Consider the following 23,366-nt stretch of genomic DNA (forward strand, 5'->3'; position numbering starts at 1 on the left):
GCTTGAATTTCTGTGGGTGAAAGGGATTTATCTGTATTATCCTTATTCTGGCCAAAGTGCTTTTTAAGCAGTAACTTCCTGGTGAATAAGTTTAAGTCCTTAACAGTTTCAAAAATGTCAAGATGAAAAGTCCCTTATTGAGTATATCAGTGGGGGGGGGGTAAGAGTATGAGTTGAGAGGTTGATTACTTTCAATACTTGTTTAATACTTTTTCCTTTTCTGATACTTAAATTATCCAAGTTCACTGATAGATTTGGCAAAAATCATGATGTCAATGATTAAATTAAAATTAATACCAAACATAGAAAATGAGTCTGTACAAGCATTTGAACATGTGGTGCTTTCAGAAATTAAACATCTGTGGGCAACAAATAAGGGGAAAAAGTGGGCATAACCTGAATCACAAGGAACAAACTGCATTAAGTAATTTACAGTCTAATAATTATATAGTTATTTGCAAAGCAGATAAAGGGGGAAGCATTGTTATATTGGATAAGGATAAATATAATAATGAAATATTGAGACAACTTAATACCCAGGGTCACTATATGAAAATAGGCTCTGATTCAACTAACGACATAAAAAAGCAAACTGACCTTTTGATAGAAGAAGCATGGTTAAATTCGGTTATAGACAACACAGAGAAAGATTTCTTAAATACAGATAACCCAAGAGTCCCGGTTCTTTATATTGTACCTAAAGTGCATAAGACTCTAATTAACCCCTCAGGGAGACCCATAGTCTCGGGCAGGGGCTCCGTATTGGAACCATTATCTAAATATGTTGATTACTTCCTACAAAAAGAGGTCATAAAAATTGATGTATGTCTTAGAGACACAACAGATTTACTTTGCAGATTGAAAAACTTGGATATATTGCCCACAGGAACCATCCTATGCGGGATTGATATAAAAAGTCTATACACCTCTATCCCCCATAGTGAAGGCATGGCCTGCATTGAAGAAGTGTTGCTAGACACTGATCTGCCTAGCAACAAGGTCTTTTTCATTCTAGACTGTTTGAACATAGTAATGATTCTGTGTCAGCACACAACTCCTCCACTGTTTCTGGTGCACGTTCAATGGTGGCCACCCCACACTGTAGACAATTCAGTATAAAGAGAACAGCACCTTCTTAATATGATAAAAAGGCCTTTATTCAAACATGGCACAGACCAATAGTAGCAACGTTTCAAGCCATCTCTGGCTCTTTATCAAGCTTGTTATAGGCAGAAGGCAAATGGATCAAAAAACTTAAAACGCTTATCCCAGATGGAATGAATGACTCTTTGAGTCTTAAACCGTTTTTGTAATAAGTTCTATAAACTGATGTATACAACTATCATTATTGTTCATCGTCCTTTTCCTTCTCTTGCAGGAATTGATTGTAGAATTCACCAGTGATATAGCTGAATAAAGGTAAAAGCACGAATTAAAAATAGTTACGCTGGTGATACATAGTTAGTCCTATAATTACTTCAAAGATCTAATTGATTTACATACTAAATTTCTCTTTCTCAACACATTTCTATTGAGGAGGAGCCTTTGGTTACTATACGCTATACCTAGCAACAACCTTGTATGGTTATCCTAAATGGGTTGATATATGGTTATAAAATATTTTTTCTGTTTTTAAATGTTTTTAAATGTTTCACATGTATAGACAAAGCATTGTTACACATGGTAACTAAGGTGAAGGAGAGTAGTTACATATTGAAGCATTGTTGTTGGTTTTATTTACAAAGTATACTTTTAATCCAGCTATTTTTTCTACCCTGTTTCTATATATGTAATGATTGCACAATATAAGTAGGAGGAAAGTGAAGTTGTATACACCACGGAATCAGTGTGTGTATTTATTTATTTATTATTTTTCTAGCAAATAAATGGTCTTGGCTTGATTTTTTAGTCTAACGATATGGATACACCTGGAGACTTTGATGACTCACTAGGTGAGAGGATGGGTGTGTTTAAAAGACTTCACGCTGTTTACTGGGATTAACCTTGAGAAAGGGCTAAGCCCGAAATGATTTGTGTGATTTGTAGTCAATACAATACAATACTTTTCTAGCAGTAACTGCTTTTTGAGTGCTCTTCTCTATACTGCAGAATTTTGAGTCTACACTTGTGGTAATCCTTTGCGGAGGATCGAAGCATTGAGGAATTAACCCCTGCACGGCTGAGCGTAAGAACAAATTGTGTTTTTTGTATTAATAGCCAGCCATTATTATTGTACAATGTTACTTTCCAGCGATTTTAATAAAAGCTCTTTTTCTCCCCAGGATAAATTTTAATTGATATAAGTAAATATACAATATAATCAAATAACTAGCCTTCCATATAGATTAAGTTTGTCTCCTGGATAGAGATATTTGACTTCTATTGGTAAACTCCCCCAAATTAATGACTCATGAGTGAGTGACAGGCAAGGATCCTGCATGCTAGAGGATTGCGCGCTGACGAAAGTGATGATGTTCACCTCTTGCGATAACTGAATGATGTCACATGCAGAAGCTTTAAAGCGCGACACAGAGACCAGCCAACCCAATTCTGCCTTGATAAACAAAATGTGCGTCGCCAAAACTCCTACTCTTTTCTATTTTAACTAAAAAAATTTTATAAAAAAGAAGACTTCAGCACTGATCATGGCGCACAATAGCCTCATAAGGGTTTGGGTTAATACCGAAGCAGCTCTTCATTCCTTCAATTCTACTCTATGGCTCTGAGGATTTGCGTTTTTTTAGTTAGATCTTTTACAGCTTAGCTTAAAATGTGAGACCGCAGTCCTCAGTGTCCAGCCTTTCTCCCCGTGTGGTGTCCCAGGGCATAGACAGAAAAAGAAACAGTTAGGAGAAATCGGGACAGCTCCACCTCTACTCTATTTTCCTTTTCAATCTCTTTTATTCCATGAATTGCTGGCAAACGGTTAAAAGCTATTTAAAAAAAAATCTTTTTTAAAATTTGATATTTATTAGCACGGGCACCTTAATTGATTGATGATCTAAAATGAATTCATAGTTAATTGATTGTATATTTAAGCACAATCACTTTAATTAATGAACTATAAACTGATTAAATGAATTCATAAATTAATTGATGGTTTTATCGATAAATTAATTGGTTGCTAAGCTAGTATTGAATCGATTACACTAAGCATGAAGCACTTTTCACTGATTGATGCACCTTAAGGGTACTGTATAATTTTAAATAAATTTTAGAATAAAAGAATCCGATAGTGTGGGGTTACTACTGTCTACTCTTTGTTAATAGATTATAATAATAAAAGCAATGGAAATAATGGACACATATAACATAGTATGAGAAGCCACATGAACCCCTATTGACTGACAGCTTAAGGAATATTGTAGAAACATTATTAATAATTATAAATAAAGAATAATAATGAAAACAAATTTATTTCTGAAATAAAAAAATCATTTAAAGATTTAGCAAGGTTAGGAAATTAAAGTCAAATGTCAGTCTGACTCAGCGATCCTGGACCCTCCAGCACTGAAAAGGACCCCCCTTCATCTAGAGTCGGTAAGTGCCCCTTTTTTTTTTTTTTACTTATTTAGATACATGCATTTACATATACACAATACACATACTAGTAAAAGTAGTTTGTTTTTTTTGATTTTTCACACTTTTGCACATATTTACACATATGCACATATTTATGCACATTTTAGAGCTGTACATCCATGCATACACAAACACACACTTATAGGTTTTTTTTTTAGTTCTTAATTTTCTAAGTTTCCCTTATGTTATTTCCCTAAAAACTTTAGATTTCAGAGCGTGACTACTGGATCAAGCATTCTGACCACTAACCACGCTGTTAGATCAGTTATTTTGTTGATTTTCCTAATTGTATTTAATTTTTTGTCATTTTTATTGCAGTTTTATGCTTGCCCATTTTTAGCAATACTGTGTTCGTCAGAATGTGTACTTTCCAAAAATATATGGTTTTGGGGGGTCTTTGTACTGTTAGGGGGTCTTACGACACATTATATGCAGTCAGGACGCTATGTTCACAGAAGGCAAATTGACAGCTGAGAAAATTCTTATGCACTGTTTTCATTTGGTCCGCACATGCCCACCTGTTTTGGTATATCTATGCATATTGGGCATCAAACTGTTCAGTACACCCTTGGTGTTAATATTTAGGGTGTTTTCCAATTGTATGTAAGAAATTGTTTGAGATAAATGCGACCAACTACAATATTTTTAGGCGATTTTCAGAAATATCATAAAAACCACTGCCTTTAGCGTTGCTTTGCAGTATGTACGTTTGGAGTACAAAGACAGTTTTAGCAAATTTTTATTCGGCAAAAGGTGTACTTTCCAAAAATAAATGGTTTTGGGGGTCTTTGTACTGTTAGGGGGTCTTACTGCACATTATATGCAGTCAGAGTGCTATGTTCACAGAAGGTGAATTGACAGCCGAGAATATTCTTATGCACTATTTTTATTTGGTGTCTGCACGTGCCCGCCTGCTTTGGTATATCTATGCATATTGTTCATCAAACTGTTCAGTAGACCCTTGGCATCAATATCTATGGTGTTTTCTAATTGTATGTAAGAAATTGGGTGAGATAAATGCGACCAACTGCAATATTTTTAGGCGATCTTCAGAAATATCATAAAAACCGCTGCCTTTAGCGTAGCTTTGCAGTATGTAAATTTGGAGTAGAAAGACAGTTGTAGCAAATTTTTATTCAACAGAATGTGTACTTTCCAAAAATATATGGTTTTGCGGGGTCTTTGTACTGTTAGGGGGTTTTATGGCACATTATATGCAGTCAGGGCGCTATGTTCACAGAATGCGAATTGACAGCTGAGAAAATTCTTATGAACTATTTTTTGGGGTCCGCACATGCCCACCTGCTTTGGTATATCTATGCATATTGACATAAAACTGTTCAGTAGATTCTTGACGTCAATATTTAGGGTGTTTTCCATTTTTATGTAAGAAATTGGGTGAGATAAGTGCGACCAACTGCAATATTTTTAGGAGATTTTCATAAATATCATAAAAACCGCTGCCTTTAGCGTTGCTTTGCAGTATGTAAGTTTGGAGTAGAAAGACAGTTTTAGCAAATTTTTATTCGGCAGAATGTGTACTTTCCAAAAATATGTTTTTTTGGGGTGAAAGTAGTTTTTTGCCTGTGCAGTATCTGGAATTATAGAACTCGTATTGGGTGTATTCTTTCTGGGGCCCCTATACGCCACATACTTAGGTGTACCTATGCATATTGGGTATCAAACTGTTCAGCGGACCCCAGACTTTCATGTGTAGGGTGTTTTATCTTGGTATATAATGATATAGTTACATAGATAAATTGGGTTGAAAAATGACAGTCCATCAAGTTCAATCCCTCTAAATGAAAACCCAGCAAACATACACACACCCCTCCCTACTTTAAATTAAATTCTATATACCCATACTAACTATAGAGCTTAGTATCACAATAGCCTTTGATATTATATCTGTCCAAAAAATCATCCAAGCCATTCTTAAAGGCATTAATTGAATCAGCCATCACAACATCCCCCGGCAGTGCATTCCACAACCTTACTGTCCTGACTGTGAAGAACCCCCTACGTTGCTTCAAATGAAAGTTCTTTTCTTCTAGTCTAAAGGGGTGGCCTCTGGTACAGTGATCTACTTTATGGGTGAAAAGGTCCCCTGCTATTTGTCTAATGCCCTCTAATGTACTTGTCAAGTGTAATCATGTCCCCTCGCAAGTGCCTTTTTTCCAGAGAAAACAACCCCAGTCTACCTTCATAATTTAAGTCTTGCATCCCTCTAACCAATTTAGTTGCACGTCTCTGCACTCTCTCCAGCTCATTTATATCCCTCTTAAGGACTGGCGTCCAAAACTGCACTGCATACTCCAGATGAGGCCTTACCAGGGACCTATAAAGATGCATCATTATGTTTTCATCCCTTGAATTAATGCCCTTTTTTATGCAAGACAGAACTTTATTTGCTTTAGTAGCCACAGAATGACACTGCCCAGAATTAGACAACTTGTTTCCACAAAAACCTCTAGATCCTTCTCATTTAAGGAAACTCCCAACACCCTGCCATTTAGTGTATAACTTGCATTTATACTATGTTTGCCAAAGTGCATAACCTTGCATTTATCAACATTGAACCTCATTTTCCAGTTTGCTGCCCAGTTTCCAACTTAGACAAATCACTCTGCAAAGTGGCAGCATCCTGCATGTAACCTATAGTTCTGCACAATTTAGTATCATCTGCAAAAATAGAAACAGTACTTTCAATGCCCACCTCCAGGTCATTAATAAACAAGTTGAAAAGCAAGGGACCTAGTACAGAGCCCTGCTGTACTCCACTAACAACACTGGTCCAATTAGAAAATGTTCCATTTCCCACCACTCTTTGTAGTCTATCTTTTAGCCAGTTCTCTATCCAGGTACAAATACTATGTTCCAACATGCCTTAATTTAACCAGTATCCTTTTGTGTGGCACTGTATTAAATGCTTTTGCAAAGTCTAAGTAAATCACATCCACTGCCATCCCAGAATCGAGGTCTCTACTTACCTTCTCATAAAATGTGGAGGAGATACAATGCTTTAGAGTTGGAGTATTGAAGAGATTTTTGTATGTCATAAAAATTGCGAAATGTAGGAAAGCTTTGCGGCTTGGTACTTTGGAATAGAAAGACGTGCAATACCCATATTAGATTCGTCAATGTGTACTTTCCAAAAATATATGGTTTTCTGGGGTGAACATACATTTTTGTACTTTTGCCCCTTGAAAAATGCTGTAAATGTTCTGATTTTGCAGTATTTGGATTATTATTCAAATTACAGGTGAGTGATTGCTCACCAAAATTAATTACACCTTAAAGGAGATGTTGATGATGAATATAATAGATCTGTCACTTATATTAAAGTGCACTTACATATAAAGTGTGAGAGTTGTCTTAACAGAAACCAAATCTGGGGATACTGAGCAAAGCAACCCATCTATTGCCCACTGGTCAGCAAATTCACTCAACAGCCCAGTAAACACTGCTTGGGTGTACTCTGCTCGGATGCGGGAATGCACCAGCTCCCGGAACAAAGCCTCTACCGGTAGAGGATTCCCACCTTCCAAACATTGCCTTCTAGACTTATGAATGGCTAGCTTGCAATGCACCTGAGGAAGGGGTTCTGACCCCGAAAGCTTGTGCACTCAATAAATCTGCATATGAATTAAGGCATTGCCTGGACATTTTTGGTGTGCTCCTTCCCACTTCACATATCTGTATAATATTTGGCTTGGAGGCTGCCAGGGATACGGATGCACCCAGCAAGCAAGTAAGTGGTGTGCGGCTAAACACTATTGTTGATCCACAATGAGACTGGTCGCCAATTCTTAATAAGGTGGAGATCCCCCTTCTTAGGTAGCAGTGATTACACTGCTCGACGACAAGAAAGTGGCATCTCACCAGTCTTGAGGGTCTCATTTAGAATCATATGGAAATCATGTCCCAGAGTATCCCAGAAGATCTGGAAGAACTCTACAGTCAAACATTTTGTATACTCTTGACACAAGAGCTTTAGGTGAACCTTGCCTACATCCCACCATTGACCACCATGTGGCAAATTCATCCTGATAACCCTTCCAGTCTGTCCACATTTCCCGGACTGCCTTTGCAAAACCTTCGTCCTTTAATAAGCTGTTGTTAAAGTGCCAATAGGCTGCTTTGGGCAGAGATGGTGCAACTGCCACTATCAAAGAAGCACAATTGTGGTCCGAGAAAGGTGCCAAGCTAATATTACTGGACCAAACTTGTGACATAATATGGCTTGATATATAAAGCCTATCAATTCGGGACTGAGACACACGGCCAGCCCTCACCCTAACATAGGTGAAAGCATCTGTTTCTGGGTGTTGTTCTCTCCAAGGAGTATGCAATGAGTTCCCGCAAAGCTGACCCAGATGGATCCCTTTTCTGGGGAACATTTTGGTCCCGAGCCTCAAGGGTGTAATTGAAATCACCCCCTATAATCACTGCTTCATCTGAGTCAATTGTCTCCATATAAGCTGATGGGAAAAAAATGCTTTCTCTCTGGTCCAGTAGTTGGGGCATACAAGTTTATCAGATTGTATGTTCCACTAGAATCCCGGACCAGGAAATGTAACAGACGGCCTGGGATGACAGAATTAACGCTCAGTACCTCTGTCTGGAAGGATTCTGAGAACAAGGTCACCACCCCACATGACGTCCATGTGAGGTGATTAAAAATGACTCTGCCCTTCCATTCCAGATGCCAGGTAGCTTCAAGCTCCTGAGTGATATGGGTCTCTTGAAGGAAACTCACAGAGTACCCTCCTTGGCGAAGAAAGGAGAGTACCTGAAACATTCTGAAAGGCTCCCGACAGCAATTTGTATTGAGTGCTTATACTTAGAGCCATTATTGTGTGTTAGTAAATGCTTTAGTCCTCACAGAGGTCTGGTGAGACAAACACTTTTTGTGGAACAATATGGAGATCTTCTGCAGTTCCATAGTTTTTGGCCTCTTTTATGACCTTGATGTATTGTCTCACAGAACTGATCACCAAAGTCAAATCATGCCACTTCTCTCGAGCCATATGTAGCTTCTTCTCGAATTTAACACCAAGGGGGCTCTCAAGAAACATCTTGAGTTCCTCAGCTGGGGTGATTGGGGTAGAAGGATTTGGCACAACTGTGTCAACCTCCTCTTCGATGTCCCCCTCATCCATGAACTCTTCTTGGCTAAGGGATTGATAATTCCCCCTCTCCACTGGAGCTTTGAGAATTTCTACACAAGAAGTTGCAGGAGAAGGATCAGAAGCACCTGCTATCTGGAGACCCTGCAACGGCTCAGATAATACTTGGATTTTACTTGGAACACCTTTTGGAGGTGTTTGGCTCAGGGGTAGCAGATGGAATTGGCTCCTTAACAACAGGAGCTTTAGAGGCTCGATGGGCAACCTCTGCCCTTTCCACTGCCTCCTGAATGGCAATAACATTGGGATCAGTGGAAGAGAATGGAGGAGAGATCTTAACATGCACAGTAGACCTCATAGAGTCTGTCTGGCTATCCTCCATATTTACAACTCCAGCCTCATTATCCTCCCTTGCAGCATTGTCTGCAGGATCCTGTATGGGGGTTGTCCCAATATTCTCCATTTCTTGGAGTGAAATATCCTGGGGTACTAAACACTGAGGCTGGGTGTAGTTCCCAAAGCTCAACCTCAGGAATACTAACGTCCCACTCTGCAGGGGTTTCATTAGGTGTCCCTTTATACTCCAGGGGAAGATCCTCTGTTGGAGACAGATGCAGCACCCCCGACTCTATGGGGAGACCCATAATCCCCTGTTCAAATTTCTTCAGACCATTTATCTCCTCTTCCCCAACTGGGTCTTTAGGTGCATGGTCTGGCATCAGTTGATTGCATCAAACAGTTTTACCAGACAATATCACTGTATGAGGAGCAGATGTTTTGCTGCCCTTTTTGCCTTTGGATGGGGGTGTTCCATCATTGACCACTGAAACCCATTCCTCAGGTATCAGCCTGTTGAATTTAAATTTTCTCTTTTCCTTGTCATTCGAAGAGGAAATGCTACTCTCTGCTCCCACGACAGTTGTTACAACCACCGGTACCCCCACACCCATAGGAGTGCTCATAACAGGGTTAAGTTGTTTTTTGGCAAGAACAACTGCAGCACTGGGGGATGCATTGACATTCCTCCTCCCCTTCTCTTTTGCTGAAGTTGAAATGCAGGCTCCAGCCTTAGATAACCTGAATGAAGAGGCTTGGAGGTTTCAGAGGTGGGTAGTGTAATAACCACCTTGATTTTCTTTACTGAAGGGGATTTCTCTCTTGAGGAGCCTGCAGCAATAGAGGTGGCAGTGTATGATGTTGCATTAGAGGTACTGGGGGCAGGAACAGGGGCTGTGGTCTAAATATGCCCTTTGGGGCAACTCTGGCGATGGTGCCCCAGGTTCTTGCAAAGGAAGCACCTCACTACTTCTGTGCTGTAAAAAATTTTATACAGCACCCCCTCAAATGGAACACCAAAGCACCCCTCAATAGTATCTTGACCCCGAGGCAAAAGTAATCGCACCTGCCATTTGAAAGAGAGGATATGTCTCAATCTGCTCTCCTTACAACCCAAGGGAAGTTTAGAAATAGTTGACTTTATTTCACCAAGGGCTTTCAGGTGGGGTAGCAATAAGTAGTCTTGCAGGAAGGGGGGCAAATTAGATAAGACTATCTTTATGCCTAATCCTTCTAGGGGTTCTACAGGGATATATATCTACCCCCTACTGTGATGCCTCTCTGCACCAGCGTATACACTGCAGTTAGTATAGGCGCAAATATTATGGCTTTCCCATACATTTTACTTGATGCCACTATTAGAGGGGCCCACCTCTTCAGCTGCAGCTTTTATGTAAGCCTCTATGCCATGAGCTCCTGACATTAGACATCTAACCCCATGCTTCCTTGTAAGCTGCTCTACCCCAGCAGTGACTTGGCTTGGGTTGTTGCCGGTAGCTACTGCCTGTGCAAATGTTTTAGCAGGGGTCACATTGGCTGCAGAAACAGAAGAGGTGGAGCTTTTTGACAAAGGCTGTGACTGGTGCTTTTGAGCAGAGCTACAGCCGGGTTTTTTAGCTCCTTTTCCTTTAGGAGCCTGAGGTATTTTTTTTTTTATAATTTTGTTTTTTATTCCCTCCCATTATTTTACAAAACAATCCACAAAAAAGGAATCTTAATTCTATTAATCAACAAAAAGTAAATGCAACAATGAGAGGCTTTAGCAGGGAGGGTTAATGTGAGCAAGTGCCTGGGAGTTGCACTGCTACTAAAAAAGATTTTATTTTCTTAAATCCTTCTCCCTTCAGCTTTCTCTCCTTACAAAACAATGATAAAAATAAAAGCACACACGCACAATCTGTGCAAAAAGTGATACATTTCAGCTGAAACTAAATACAAAAAACACGTGAAACTGACACCCAGGTGAGGGGGAGGGGCAGGGGATCTGTCAGTATGTTTGTAGCCCACAGGAAGTGAAGGAAACTGGGCTGGCAATCACTCATCTTCTGGGTCAAAATAAAAATAGATTTTAAATTAAGTAAATCAACTCAAAACTCCCCAAAATTCACACACCAAGTAGCTAACACCTTCACAAACCAAATGAGAACAAAAAACCCTGCCTTAGACAGGGATTTCTCTGCTTAATTTGGAATCAGAGAGCTTTCTTTTTTGTGGCTTCTCCAGTATTTGGAATTCCAGAACTGATAACTCATATGGGGTGTCTTCGTTCTGGGGCCCTTACGCCACATACTTAGGTGTACCTATGCATATTAGGCATCAAACTGTTCAGAGGACCCTGGGCATTCATATTTAGGGTGCTTTATCTTGGTATATAATGATATGTGGGAGATACAATGCTGTAGACTGGACACTTTGAGGTAATTTTTCAAAAATGTAACTTTTATAAAAACTGCTAACTTTAGGAAAGAATTGCAACTTGGTAGTTTGGAGTACAAATATATATTTACCCATTTTGAACTCGTTAGAATCTGTTCTTTCCCATTCGGGGTAGTTTTTTAGGGTAAACCTACTGTTAGTGGAATGTTTGGCCTTGAAATCAGATGTATGCAGTTTTGTGGAGCAGTGCTTTGGAAATTAGTTTACTGCTTCTGAGTTTTTGATCTATAGAAGTGAGAAATCTCCATAAAACTATATATATTTGGTATTGGCTCATTCAGGAGACACAGAACTTTCCAAATCTGCCGTGTTCTCATGCATATAATAAATTATGCTTCTGATATATGCGTTTGTATCGCATGTTTTTTTTTTAAATATATACACTTAGAAGCCCCTATATTTTTCAGGACTGGAATGACAACTAAATTCTAGCATATTTTGAAAGCTTAGGTTGTCCTGAAAAAAACATTATCTTGTTTTCGTGGGTAAACTAAAAGACCCCCCCAGGAAAGTCCCCTAAAGTAAAAGCGCAAAAAATATTCAAAAACGGTCTGGCAATAGAAGTTCCAACTTGGCCTAATTGCCTGGCAGTGAAAAGGTTAAAGTAATGAAAATATAATGCAGTGTTGCCCTGCACTGGTAAAACTGCTGTGTTTGCTTAAGAAACATGACTATTGTTTATATAAATAAGCTGCTGTGTAGCAATTGGGGCAGCCATTCAAAGGAGAACCTGTGCCATATAGCCGTTTTTCAATTTCCACCATTGCGCCACAGCAGCTTGTTTATATGAACTATAGTAGTGTTTCTGAAGCAAACAGATCAGTTTTATCAGTGCAGGGCAACATTACATGATATTTTCATTACTTTAAAACGCTTACATTTTTGGTTTTACTGTTCCTTTAAGGCTAGGGCCAGATGGAGAGAGTGGATTTTGCAGTATGGGCTGAAATTGGCCTGCGGATTTCAATAGGCTGATTTTGGCCTCATCTGGCCCTAGCCAAAGTGGTTATATTAGCAGATACATTAGATAGCTTGAAAGAAAGGTTTGATGCCTTTTTAACAAGGGAGGAAATACAGGATTACCAAGATTAACTCTTAGCATAAAGTTGATTCAGGCGGCATTTTCCCCCTCCAAGGCAAATTAAAGAGGCTTTAGATTTTTTTTTGTTTTGCCTTCCTCTGGGTCAACTAACAGTTAGGCAGGTTTCATTTAGACCAAAAGGTTTAACACCATTGAGTGTGTGTTTTAACACTATGTTCCTATGTAAATAATGGTTTGTCTGATTTATAAGAAGCTGTTCTGTCCTCCCTAAGGATTACCCTGGGGCAGTGTGTAGTTCAACATACAGCTAAACCTCCCCACACTCCAATAAAGAGACTGTGAACTGAAGTCTGTAGATTTTACTGGATAGCAAAGGGGAATAGGAGGTGAATCTGTAATACAAACAGCAGAAAATATAAGTATGCTTGCAATAAACTATATAAAAACATGCAAATGAACATATAACTGCAGCATAAAATATATATATACTGGCATAAATGTCTATGTAGCAATGTCTCTGGGGTTTCTGGCAGCTGTGGAGGTGTTTTGGTGTAACTATTTCCTTACCAGCGATTCTATCATAAGGGAGATGCAGAACTGTGTGCGTCTTCCAGCAGCATGGTCTGTAAAATGGAGTCCTGGCTCCCACAAGGCACCGCTCTAGGTCATGTGGTGGGCGTACAGCAGCCTGATTAGTCCAAATTCTGCCACAAGCCTTATGAAGGTGTAGAATGAATACACAGAAAGTGACGTGCACTTACAGCAAGTGTCCAGCGGAGGGAGCTCCCAGCAAATAGATTGTGAAATATGAAGGCATATTTGAAGGCTTATGCTGGAGACATGACAGAAGCAGTTCTACAAAAGGGTCACTCTAGGAAAGACTACAAAAGACAGTTGCATAGTGATAAGCCTTATAGCCAAATTAAAATTCTGATCATGAAGACAAAGGTTATATATTGATCTTTGGAGCTCTTAATAGAACCTCATGTCTTTAAGGCTAAAGGTGGCCATACACATAGAAATCTCTCTCCCTTCAAGGTGGGAGATATCGGATCTTAATAAGCAAAACTATGTATGGCAATTTAGTCCATCCAAGGTGTGTGTGTGCAATGGAAGTTTAGCAGCAGGTAGAGACAGTATTGTCCTTTATTGAAAGGGGTGGAGATACACAGGAGGAGAGGGGCATTCTTTCTTGCAAACACTGGTAAAGTTCCATAGAATAGGTAATGTACTTTTTGTCTACAGTACTCAAAGGAGACAAACCCTTCAAAATAGCAAAATATGTAAATCTTCAAAAACTTAGAAAAGAGGTTTTCCTGTAGGGTCTAGCACCATTGGACTTTGAAAAAAGGTTGGCCATACACTGCCAGATCCACTTGTCAACAAGGTTGCCAAGCAAAGAAATTTGGGCCCAATTTGGACACCCACACCGAGGGCCAAATATAACTGATTTGATTGATGGCCCTGGGAGTCAAGAATCAGATCTTATAGAGGAGACAACAGTTTGGATAAGGACCGCATCAATACAGAGATGTGGTCCTTGTCGGGCAGGAAAACCAAACCTTCCCAACTAATATCTGACCAATTTTTGGTCTGATTTCAGTCAAGCAGGCCCCCTGGTGGACCCTATGCACAAACTAATGACTGGAAGGACTGAGTCAACAGCTTTTATTGCCTGTATATGGCTACAATTACTGCTAGCTACTGGTATACAATGATTGTGCAGATGTGCTTTGTTGATAAGACAAATAATGTATGGACCTAACCCTTGATATGGACCTAAAGTTCAAAGATATGTATACATATTGCATATAATGATTTCTTTCCACACAACCAGAAATGTATTTTTTACATTTTGCTGTTTAAGTGGCATACAAAAAATGAAATACTTTCATTGCCTTTGAGAATTAAAATTAAATACATGGATTTTAAGGTAAAGCTGTAATGATTTACTTCATCTGCTACCAGCATAACATTATCATGCGGTCTGAATTACGTGAGATTCTGAAGTCATACAGTAAAACCACTCAATTTTCATTAATCCTCCAATGAATTTTAAAGTGGATCTGTCACCTACACATAAAAAACTGCATAATGAAAGTCCTTTCCAAATTAAATATGGAACCCCAAAAAATGTTTTCATTAAAACATCCATACCTGTTTTAAAGGTGTTTAAACTGTCAATCAAATATTACCTGCCCCGCCTCTATGCCCGTGGCATAGAGGAGGGGCAGGCAATTACTTTCACTTTCCATTCAGCACTTCCTAGATGTCACTGCCCTCCTCACATTCCCCCTTCCCTCCTCAGGCTCTATAATTTTGTACGGCACTGCACATGGACATTAGGTCCCTCATTCTGGTCCATACACAAGATTTTGGGGTGACACACAATTTCCCTTAATAACCGTGTCTACAAAATGGCTCCTGCCTGCTTGCTGTGATTGTATAATTCCAAGACAGAAGGAAACAAAATTTAAATAACAAATACAGTGTAAGTAAAGTTTATTTTGCTCAACTAACATGATAGAAAAGAATTTGAAATTATTTCTTTAGGGTGACAGGTCCCCTTTAAGAAAAATTAAATGTCATCAAATAGAAGGAAAAGCAAATGTTTTCTAACATAAACTATGCTAATTACCTGATGCCTTTCTAACCTTTTCTAAGTAATGGACAGCTTCAACAATGGGTGATCATGAAATCATTCTATATATTAATATATTTTTTTAAGATTAAAACAATTCTCATTTTCAACAAAGGTGATTCTGCCGTTACCATTTCTGGGTAGTGTTTCAGTCTTATCTGTCCAAAGGTAAAAACCATATTCATGGCAGATGGGACATCAGTTTTACATTAAGATGATGTAAATGTTTTAACCCTTTCACTGTAATAAAATGGCATAATACCCTCTAGTGGCCAAAGAAGAAAAATACTAAAATATCTATTTCTTTCTCCCAACACTGTTGTTCTTCTTTGTATAATGTTTGGGTTTTAAATATTCATATATTCATTTAACATTAAATCTGCAATACCTATTATTATAGTAGCGATAAATATTAATAACCAGTGCCCTATCTCCAAGAAATAACAATGAACTAATAGCAACTGCAGTGTCCCAGGTCTCCATCTTTACTGATAACCAGGGAAGCGGCTGCTGCCAACAGAATAGAGGATTCACATCTGAGACCATTAATTACCAGATGTCACCTACTGCTGGAAATGTCTACAAAAGCCACACAAAGCTCTAGCTCCCTATTGCAACTCATGCAGTGACATCTAAAGCTCAGTGAGGAGTACTGCAGCATGAAAGATTAGGCCATCTCTGGAAGGCAACAATGATGTCATCCTTTAAGATTATCATAATGATTAAATTTGATGTTTTGTGAGGGAAAAAAACAGGTCCCAGTATGTATATTTAAGGTCCTCTTATGCTATTCCTTTATTGCTAATATCAGTGCAAAGGAGAGCAGAAAATGTGACTGTAAATTGTAAAGATATGAGAATGTCTATAACCATATAATAGAACCCAGCTGCAGCTGCGACCAGCTTCTACATACTGGTTGCTAGAGGATGCTTAGAGGTATTGTTACAAAATAACAGGTGGACAGTAGGCTGAACATTCCTGTTTTATATACTGGTATAATATTCTTTATAACACTAGTGATTTGATTATAATAAATTTTTTATACTTAAGGTACAGTGAAAATGTTTTCACACAGAAGTCCCTTATCTGGAAAATCTCAGGGTTCAATCCAGAAAATAGCTCCCATACCTGTAATTAGAGTTTTATGATTACTTTAATTACTGTATCTGGTCACTCGGTGGCAGGATTTTAGGGGGGCGGCATGCTGCCCAACCACACCCACATTGCTTTTGAAATACTGGGGATGCGCTGGAGATATGATAGTTTTTTATTTCCAGTGCGCTAATCCCCATTGCTCCGGTTCCAATTATGAAAACTTGTGTGAATAAAAGGGATGGGACGGGGGTGACCAACGTTAGCGGGCCTAGGGGTGCCCGCTATGTAAATCCGGCCCTGAGGATAATAAGGCCTCCTTAGAACCAGTCCATATTAAGAAGAGGTCCTCAATGTAGCAAAAGTAGGTAAGGACTTCTTTATCCAAAAGTGGCAAGATGTCGACAGATTCAAATTCCAGCATAAAGATGTTGGCATAGGATGGCGCAAGTGCACTTCCCATGGCTGTTCCCGAGACTTGAAGGTAATAAGATTTTTCAAATCTGAAGAAATATCTAGTTAATGTTAATTCCAGCAGATGAAGGAGGAAATCAATGGGTATTTCCTTATCCGGCTGGTTCCTAAGGGTTATAGTAATCCTTCACAACAATGCGGTAGCTTTTATTTACTTTCTATCTCTGTCACTTCTACACAATGTCACTGTTTCTGATTGCACTGGGTCCTAGCAACCATTTTTGGCGCCATTTTCACTTGATTTAAAAACCCTGTAGTGTACTGTTGTGTTCTTTTCTTTCAATGATGAAGGTTCCAATAAGGAACCGAAATGCAGGATTACAGGGGATCTATTGCGAAATGTAAATTCTCTGAATGGATAGTTGAGGTGGAAATAATAATATCTTCAAATATATTTCATTAGCAGAAATGCTTACTTTTTTAGTAAAATGACATATTACTACATGCAATGAGAGTGCTTTCACTGAGAGACAGTTCAAGCTACTGCTGAATGGGAGTGGCTTCTCACTAGCTATGACGTCACTTAGCAACTAGCAAAGTCCCTCCCTCTTCCATGCTGAATAGCATCCTCACACCAACTGTTACTGTGGAAGCTCATTGTGAGAAAAGTAAGCCTGTCAGTTCTGCACATTCTCTCAGTCAAATACAGAGAGAGATTGGTAAATAATTAGGGATGCACCGAATCCAGGATTTGGTTAAGGATTCGGCCTTTTTCAGCAGGATTCAGATTTCGGCCGAATCCTTCTGCCCGGCTGCACCAAATCCGAATTTGTATATGCAAATTAGAGGCAGGAAGGGAAATTGTGTGACTTTTTGGCACAAAACAAGGAAGTAAAAAATTTTTCCCCTTCCTACCCCTAATTTGCATATGATCATTTCATTAATCATGTGCCCAAATATTACTGCTCAATGAAAGATACGGCTGAATACCGAACCGAATCATAATTTGCATATTGTTGGAGTTTTCAAAAAAAATATGGTCCACCCTCTGCTGTAAGAATTGGCCAAGAAAGCAGGGAGTTGGCGAGAATTAGGGAAACAATTTTTTTTTTATTTCTTTAAATTATATAATGGCATATAACTGGTTTGTCCAGCAGTAAAACTGTAGTTGTGAGTTATCAACCCCTTGGGAACATTATGAACCACATGACAATACAATTGTGTGGCAATATGAACATAAAAGTAAAACTATTGACATAAGTGCTGACAGAGAGAGACCACATTCACAGCTAAGGTGTTACTAGTGAGAGGTCCCCACTACCAAGGGTCCCTTTCCATTACACTTTGTAAAAGCAGTGCCAATGAAATGTAAAATATTAAGTCCTAGGTTGACCCCTCTGAGCAGACAGGTCATAAAGCGCAAAAATCCCACAGATTGTGCAAGGGGAGATGTGCAAATTTACATTGTGTGTGCTCTGAGATAACTTTTAAAGGAAAACTATACTCAAAAAATTAACACTTGAGCAACAGTTTATATCAAATGAAGTTGCATATTAAAGAATCTGTATTAGTCTGTATGAGACGCAAGCCATGTTAGATAAAGTGGAGTTTCAAACTGGAGCAGCAGCACCTTCAATACTTATGCGTCTCAGTGTCTCATACAAATTAATGTGCAGCTGGGATTCACACACTGTTACCAAGTCCACCTTTATTTCTTTATGCCTCGTTTCTGGGAGGGAGGGATTTGAGAAGGCGTGAAAGTCTTCATGAACAGGAGACGGTACTTGTAAAAACTAGGATGCTGGCTGCAGGGGGGAGGGCTGAGTCAGGGGAGAGAAGGAGCTTGTTACAGGCTACCTAGCTTTCTATGGGGTTCCATTTGTCCCAAATACATTCTGTATACAAAACTATCCCTAATACACAGAATGAATGTCTCTCATGTTATATAAGTATTTGTGACCATACATAGAGAAAAAAAATATACAAAAGACTTATTTATATTAAAGAATGAAAACAAAACCTGGTTAGTGCACAAAAGGATGTCATTATATCACAAACTCCATTCTGTACATTTAACAAGCAATCTGTCGCACAAATGTATAACCTCCATGTAACGGACACACTTACGTGCAAAGTTACTTACAGAATGAATTATGTAAAAAAAACATGGACATAATATATAATAGTGTAACCAACTAGTGCTTGTCAAGCTAGATTTGACTGACAAAATAGATATCTGTGACAGAAAGCAAGATTTTATAGTACAGGATTCATTCTTTCCACAAAATAACAGTTTTGTTTCACAAAACAGATAAAATAACCATTCTGTGAAGCAACACTGTCAGTCACATTCCTGAACCAATAAGAACAAAGCTTATTGCCATATACAAACAAGATGAGAAGTGGCCAGCTCTGCTCCACATGGCTAAGGCAAAGTATCTGGCCTGCTATAGAGGGCGTCCTCTAATGTCCCCTGTGCTGCATAGTAAGAAACATGAACAAACCTTTCCTAAAAGGGCTGCTGTTAAACACTACAGGTTCATAAATGGAAGTTTTTACAAATGGCTGAGAAATATAATGCTGCAATATATAATATATAATGCAAAACTTATATAAATATGATCATTTTAGGTGATATGGCTATTCTTATTGTAGTAACCTGCTTGTGTGGCCATTTTGGTTAAGGGCATTCCTGCTGTTTTGCCATTATTTTATGACTCACTCCTGTTCCTCTTCCTGTCTAAACTGAGAGTAATTATGGGACAAGCCACACCCACCTGTGATGTTGTATTAAATGTACCAGAAGTTACTGTGCTTGTCTGGCTGCTTTGCCTGACTCTCAGAGTCAGTTATAAGTTTTGTATATGATAGTTAGACTCCAATGTCTCCTCCTAGCTGTAACCTTGCACCAATTAGCTTGTAGTAGTCTCTTAATAATGTGCTTAGCTATAGTTCAACTACTTCATAATAGCTTTAGCCATAGACTTGGGACTGATCATGTGCACACACATTGGGGCTCATTTATCAAAACTGGGCAAATTTGCCCATGGGCAGTTACCTATAGCAACCAATCAGCGATTAGCTTTTAAAAGCCATCTGCAAGTAGAACAATGAATGCAGCAATCTGATTGTTTGCCATGGGTTACTGGCCATGGGCAAATGTGCCCAGTGTTGATAAATGACCCCCAAAGTGTGTTTAGTATGATGTGTTGGTTATATGAGCAGCCACTCCTGAGTACTGTGTGTAAACAAAAGGCTTCAGGACTTCAACTTCACCTCCTTTCGTGAATTTGGGTCTTTTCGCCGCTTCAGGACTTCAGCTTCGTCTTTTCGGCACTTCCGCAATCTGTAATATGCGAAATGGCCCCATGGCTTGGGCGCTCGTAAAGGGGACCCTGCTCTTTGAAAAATGCAGCACTTCTGGCCCGGAACACTTGTCCCCCCTGCTGGCGGCCCTGGACATGCATGTGACATGGGCACAGTTGTGCTCTCTGCTCTAGTGTTGTGCCCCCCTCGACCCACTCTGATGTGAAAGGGTTAAGCACTGGGCAGGTAAGGGACGGCATCATTAGAGTCTTTTGTTATAAATAAATATAAAGCATTGTGCAGCTTGTTGCTTCTATGTAAATAGATTATGATCCCCTAAAATTGCCCCTGCCTAAATGACCCCCTTTTATTTACACACAGTACTCAGGAGTGGCTGCTCATATAACCTTCACATCATACTATACAGAATGCGTGGTCATACCTGCCAACATTTTGGAAGTAAAAAGGGACAAAAAATTTTTTGTCATGTAGCGCAGCCAATTTTTTTGACCACACCCATTTTTGTGGCCACACCCCGTAATAACCATGTTCATTTTACAAAGTTTGGCAGGTTATAAAAGTTTGAAAATATTTCTCCTTGTCTAAACTGTTAAAATTACTTATTTTCTTATCTCAAAATTGTTACAAAGTATCTTATTTGCACCTGTTAGCTGTACTGGCCTCTCTGCCGAAAGCCAATTAAGTCAGAAATTCTGTTTATTTTTCTGGCTGTTCAGTGCAGAGAAAAGAGGGACTTTCCAGTACAAATGAGGGACCTCAGGTTGAGCTGTCAAAAGAGGGACTGTCCCTCTGAAAAAGGGACAGTTGGGAGGTATGTGTGCACATGATCAGTCCCAAGTCTCTGGCTAAAGCTATTATGTAGTAGTTGAACTATAGGTAAGCACATTATTAAGAGACTACTACAAGCTAATTGGTGCAAGATTACAGCTAGGAGGAGACATTGGAGTCTAACTATCATATACAAAACTTATAACTGACTCTGAGAGTCAGGCAAAGCAGCCAGACAAGCACAGTAACTTCTGGTACATTTAATACAACATTGCAGGTGGGTGTGGCCTGTCCCATTATTACTCTCAGCTTAGACAGAATGAGGAACAGGAGTTAGTCATAAAATAATGGCAAAACAGCAGGAATGCCCTTAAAGGAAAACTATACCCCCCAAACAATATAGGTCTCTATAAAAAGATATTGCATAAAACAGCTCATATGTAAAACCCTGATTCATGTAAATAAACCATTTTCATAATAATATACTTTTCTATTAGTATGTGCCATTGGGTAATCTTAAATAGAAAATTGCCATTTTAAAAAATAAGGGCCGCCCCCTGGAATCGTAGGATTCACTGTACTCACAAACAAACCAACAAACCATACATGTTAGGTCACATGAGCCAATTAACAGACAGAGTTGTGTCTTTTGCTTCAACACTTCTTCCTGTTACAGTTAAAGTTGAAGTATTTCTGGTCAGGTGATCTCTGAGGCAGCACACAGACCATCACAAAATGGTGGCTCAAGGCAAGAGATGTAAAAGGGCAAGATTTACTTAAATATATATTCCAGTTTGGTAAGATTCTTTATTATGCCACTTAATATGGTATGAACTATCTGTTGCTTAAGTGTTCATTTTGGGGGTATAGTTTTCCTTTAACCAAAATGGCCACACAAGCAGGTTACAACAATAAGAATAGCCATATCAACTAAAATGATCATATTTATATAAGTTTTGCATACTTTTCTTTCTCTACAATCATTATAAGTGCAGCATTATATTTCTCAGCCATTTGTAAAAACTTCCATTTATGAACCTGTAGTGTTTAACAGCAGCTCTTTTAGGGAAGGTTTGTTCATGTTTATTACTATGCAGCAGAGGGGACATTAGAGGGCGCCCTCTATAGCAGGCCAGATACTTTGCCTTAGCCATGTGGAGCAGAGCTGGCCACTTCTCATCTTGTTTGTATATGGCAATAAGCTTTGTTATTATTGGTTCAGGAATGTGACTGACAGTGTTGCTTCACAGAATGGTTATTTTATCTGTTTTGTGAAACAAAACTGTCATTTTGTGGAAAGAATGAATCCTGTACTATAAAATCTTGCTTTCTGTCACAGATATCTATTTTGTCAGTCAAATCTAGCTTGACAAGCACTAGTTAGTTACACTATTATATATTATGTCCAACTTTGTTTTTACATAATTCATTCTGTAAGTAACTTTGCACATAAGTGTGTCCGTTACATGGAGGTTATACATTTGTGCGACAGATTGCTTGTTAAACTGTACAGAATGGAGTTTGTGATATAATGACATGCTTTTGTGCACTAACCAGATTTTGTTTTCATTCTTTAATAGAAATAAGTCTTTTGTATATTTTTTTTTCTCTGTGTATGGTCACAAATACTTATATAACATGAGAGACATTCATTCTGTGTATAAGGGATAGTTTTGTATACAGAATGTATTTGGGACAAACGGCACCCCATAGCTTTCCACTTTTCTGGATGAGAGGGGGAGGTGCAGAAGTACAGCAGCTTTGTGTGAAACCATATTTTAAAAGTTACAAAAGTATGGAGGCTGGCTGCAGGGGTGTGGGGAGGGTCTGACTCAGTAGAGCAGGGATCCCCAACCTTTTGAACCCATGAGCAACATTCAGAAGTAAAAGGAGTTGGGGAGCAACGCTAGTATGAAAAATGTTCTTGGGGTGCCATATAAGTACTGTGATTGGTCATTTGGTAGAACCTATGTGGATTGTCAACCTATATTGAGGCTCTGTATGGTTTTTATAGAACCAAAACTTGCCTCCAAGCCTGGAATTCAAAAATAAGCTCCTACTTTGAGGCCACTGGGAGCAACATCCAAGGGGTTGGAGAGCAACATGTTGCTCGCGAGCTACTGGTTGGGGATCACTGCAGTAGAGGATCACTCCAGCAGGGCATGAAAAACTGAGCCTTTGAAGCCATTTAGCAACGATGCTGGCTTCACACAGTTTATGAGTGACAGCACTGACAGCCAATGAGAGACAGGACAGAACTGTTATGCAGAGAAACCCGACCCAACATTTTTTTTAATACATTATATTTAGACATTTTAATAACTTCATGCAATGATTCTTTTTACCAATTTTTAATTTTGCGATAGATCCCCTTTAATGAAACTCAGGGATTTGGCTCAGGTGGGCCAAAGATAAGAAATGTATCAACTTATGTATCTCTATAATACAGTTTACAGAGTCAGTGACCCTATCCATTTCAAAGCTGCATCAGACAGACAAAATAAGGTAAGAAAAATTAAACTTTAAACATCAAATTAGCAAAATGATTACCAATAGAAAACTGAAAGTAAGTGAAAAAAGTATCTATTTCTGATGAACT

General features: G+C 38.9%; 1 long non-coding RNA gene across 1 annotated transcript; it reads right to left on the reverse strand.

Moving 5' to 3' along the window:
* Positions 1-1,139: 1,139 nt before the first annotated feature.
* On the reverse strand, positions 1,140-13,296 carry LOC121395436. Its single transcript, XR_005962487.1, has 2 exons — positions 13,093-13,296; positions 1,140-1,409 (listed from the first exon to the last, which is right to left on the reverse strand). It is a non-coding gene; the product is annotated as an uncharacterized LOC121395436 (long non-coding RNA).
* Between the last annotated feature and the right edge of the window lie 10,070 nt (positions 13,297-23,366).

The sequence above is a fragment of the Xenopus laevis genome, chromosome 7L (genome assembly GCF_017654675.1).
Source record: "Xenopus laevis strain J_2021 chromosome 7L, Xenopus_laevis_v10.1, whole genome shotgun sequence".
Lineage (NCBI taxonomy): Eukaryota > Metazoa > Chordata > Amphibia > Anura > Pipidae > Xenopus > Xenopus laevis.